The following is a 4,366-nucleotide window of genomic DNA, read 5'->3' on the forward strand; positions in this document are numbered from 1 at the left end:
GGACAGAGACACCACGCTGCCCTGGGACAGAGACACCTCGCTGCCCTGGGACAGAGACACCTCGCTGCCCCGGGACAGAGACACCTCGCTGCTCCGGGACAGAGACACCACGCTGCCCGGGACAGAGACACCACGCTGCCCCGGGACAGAGACACCACGCTGCCCCGGGACAGAGACACCACGCTGCCCCGGGACAGAGACACCTCGCTGCCCGGGACAGAGACACCACGCCAGCAGGGAGGGGAAGCCCTCCCCCCCCTGCTTCTCAGAAAACCTCTGCTTGATCATGTCACAGGAGCCAGATAGCTATGGCAACCACACAGGAGCCAGATAGCTATGGCAACCACACAGGAGCCAGATAGCTATGGCAACCACACAGGAGCCAGATAGCTATGGCAACCACACACAGAAGCCGGCATGCACCCCAACGTGCACCGCTAAGACGCTAACTGCGTGATGGGTTCACATGCTGCTGCTATGTTGACCCTAGTGGAAATGATGGGATGCCATTGGGTTGCCATTGCCATGGCAAAGCATCCTCAATGTTGATTTGCAGGTTCAGGGAACAGCGGGAGCATGGATTCCAGATTCCAGGAAAAATGTCTCTTTTCACAGACTTTTTTCTACTCATAGCCGAAACTGGCAAAATAACGTTCAGGAATTGATTAAGAAGGTAATTTTCCCTGTTTCCATGGCTAGGTTCATGGTCTGATTGACTCTAACCCTGAGCGGAACACTGTGTTCCTAACCCTGACCCTGACTTTGACCCCAAAATGACAAAGAGAAATATAACTCAAAGGAATTTAGACGTCACACTAATTCAAAAATGTAAAAAGGGAATAATCACACAATGAATAAACAACGACAGACAGAGAAATGGAAATCTCAGATTAAAGCCTTCTCTGCTCTGATCAGGCCTTGGTTACCCTTAGTTTCCAGTGCCAGGGAACCAGTGAATGATGAGTGGGGGGGGGGACTAGAACTATACATTGCCTTCACAGTGAATCATCCAAATATTCACCTCCCATCTGGCTCTTTACATAATATCCACTGATTACATGTGGCTTGGAGATTAGACACTGTAATATGAATGTACCTAACAGAGATTAGACACTGTAATAAATGAAGCCAAGTCAGAGCCACTGTCTCTCTGTCAGATCCAGTTTGGCCCTGCTGCCTCAGACCCAGTTTGGCCCTGCTGCCTCAAATCCAGTTTGGCCCTGCTGCCTCAAATCCAGTTTGGCCCTGCTGCATCAGACCCAGTTTGGCCCTGCTGCATCAGACCCAGTTTGGCACCGCTGCCTCAGACCCAGTTTGGCACCGCTGCCTCAGACCCAGTTTGGCCCTGCTGTCTCAGACCCAGTTTGGCCCTGCTGCCTCAGACCCAGTTTGGCACCGCTGCCTCAGACCCAGTTTGGCCCTGCTGCCTCAGACCCAGTTTGGCCCTGCTGCATCAGACCCAGTTTGGCCCTGCTGACTCAGACCCAGTTTGGCCCTGCTGCATCAGACCCAGTTTGGCCCTGCTGCCTCAAACCCAGTTTGGCACCGCTGCCTCAGACCCAGTTTGGCCCTGCTGCCTCAGACCCAGTTTGGCCCTGCTGCCTCAGACCCAGTTTGGCCCTGCTGCCTCCGGCTGTGTGCTGCACAGGGAGCTGACACATACCTGGGGGGTGAGAGAGGGGAGGTGAGAGAGGGGGGGGTGAGAGAGGGGGGGGGGAGAGGGGGGGGAGAGAGAGGGGGGGTGAGAGAGTGAGAGAGTACTTCCAAGGATGGAGGGAGGGAAGGGGAGAGGGTAGCAATGAAAACTGGCCTCTGTGTTAGGAGACGTAACTGCCTCAATATTGACATTAAGGTATCTGACAAGCCCGTGCTAAGAATAGCTCTAACCAGAATTGTCTTGTTTGGAAAAGGTCATTTTGAAGGCAGCTGTTATTTAAACGACACCAAGGAAGCTCCATGTATTTAGTGGTAGCTTGGAGAAGCAAGGCAGCTAAAGTCTGCTGCATATACAAGTCATGAGTAGTGGGCTAACAGCAGATAATCACATGGTACGTGTTAAGGAACGGTACTCTAAGGCCCAGCGCTACAGTAGCATGATCTCCACCGCTGGATTGCACGGTTTCCTCAGCCAACTGGGTTGTGGTTAGGACATGCGTGCGTCCCCAAACAGAGGGGCATCCCCAGACCCAGCCACCCCTCTAACTGCCGGCGTCCCCAGACCCAGCCACCCCTCTAACTGCAGGCGTCCCCAGACCCAGCCACCCTCTAACTGCAGGCGTCCCCAGACCCAGCCACCCCTCTAACTGCAGGCGTCCCCAGACCCAGCCACCCCTCTAACTGCAGGCGTCCCCAGACCCAGCCACCCCTCTAACTGCAGGCGTCCCCAGACCCAGCCACCCCTCTAACTGCAGGCGTCCCCAGACCCAGCCACCCCTCTAACTGCAGGCGTCCCCAGACCCAGCCACCCCTCTAACTGCAGGCGTCCCCAGACCCAGCCACCCCTCTAACTGCAGGCGTCCCCAGACCCAGCCACCCCTCTAACTGCAGGCGTCCCCAGACCCAGCCACCCCTCCAACTGCAGGGTCCCCAGGATCATGTTGTCCTAACGCAAGGCACCTCCACCCAGAGACGGTCAGAAACAGACTAAATATGTAGCTTCAGTACAGCGACTGTGTCAGAACAGCTAGCCAGCAAAAACACATGCAGCTACAAGGAACTCCCGTCATGAAATCGGGGTATCGTTCAACCGATACCTCACGAGGGGAGTGTTTAAGACTTAGGAAAGACCCCCCCAGCCGATAAAAAGTGATTTACAGTTCCTGTCAGAGGTGAGGAAAGCTATAACCTGCTTGATGAGGGAAAACACCTGTTCCTGGAGGAGAGGGATGATTAGGCTGTAACCTGTGGAGCTGCTCGCTCCACTACTGGGGATCATGGGTGTTGGAATGACGGCTTGGCACTATGAGAAAATGTTATATGGGTGAAACGGCTGACCTGTTATGGAGGAATTATAAAATCATCCCAATTTTATAGTAAACCCTAACCCTACCCTTACACCCTAACCATACCCTTATACCCTAAGTCCCAATGTAAGCCGATATTGATTATTTACACTGGTTGTACGATGATAACAGGGTAAAAGTACAACTCTCCATGAAGCCTTAAAGATGCTGTAAAGCAAATTCCATGATTTGCTTCTCAGTACATTATATACGTGTGAAATGAGTTCCTGAAAGCATGTGCAAAGAGCGAAAACTTTGTTCAACTGAAATGTGGAGTTAGACCGTCGAGCAGTTTATCTACCGTTTAGGCTAGGTTTGTATAGGCGGGGAAAAAACCCGACCGATGTACATCACGGCGACCGATCTACGTCAGATCACAGACGGTTGCATTCTGGGGGACGGAGCTTCAGCTCCTTCAGGCGACACGCCCCCCCAGTCTCAAGCAGAGAAGACCTCTGATTTTCTCACGATTTCAAAGCCTAATTTAACATGTGTTTTTTTCCATTCGAATTTGGATGGGTAGTTAACAACACATTCTGTGGTGTGATGAACTTAAAACTCATTTTCAATTCCACTTTACAGCATCTTTAATCTAAAAATATTTCCCTGGTCAATGTCTCGCAAAGCAGAGCGGAATGTGAACATATGTTTGTGCATGTTAGCGTATGTTTAGGAACTATCAGCACAAGTAGGCTATATCTAACTCTAAGTATTTATGAGTGTGGTTGCAATGCATGTTAGACAGTGTCATAACGTGAGTTATGTATGGTGTTCATGTATTGCTGGCATGATTCCAGGCTGTGACACATTAAAAGGTCACCGGAGTGTGATGAGATACGGCAGCTCTCCAAACAACCACATACCTCAACGTAGCATCTCCTCACTCGTAGCATTTGTTTGCTCAGTAAATATGTTTGATTTACTCCCATGGGTCTAAATCAGATTTTGACATTCAGGATGTTACTTTGTTGTGGTTGGGAGAGGAGAGAGGAGTAGAGGGGAGAGGAGAACAGAGAAACTTAATACAGAGTAAAGCAGAGCAGAGTATAATAGAGTACAGAGTCCTCATCAAGTAGGGTTAGGGTTAAGATTTTTCAAACTTTTGTTCTAAACTTTTTTTCAGTGCACCCTAGCCGGGCTATTCCAGACGTAAAGACACTGACGCTCGCAGGCTCCAGTTACAGATACTTTTAATAAGCGCGTTTGGATGCCACAAACACATCGCGTCTCTACCCAGTCCCTCCAGACCCCCAGACCTCACCCCCTCTCCCTCTCTCTCACCCCCTCTCGTCTCACCCCTCTCCTCTCACCGCCTCTCCTCTCACCCCCTCTCCCTCTCTCACCCCTCTCGTCTAACCTGTCTC

The sequence above is a fragment of the Osmerus eperlanus genome, chromosome 14 (genome assembly GCF_963692335.1).
Source record: "Osmerus eperlanus chromosome 14, fOsmEpe2.1, whole genome shotgun sequence".
NCBI classification, from domain to species: domain Eukaryota; kingdom Metazoa; phylum Chordata; class Actinopteri; order Osmeriformes; family Osmeridae; genus Osmerus; species Osmerus eperlanus.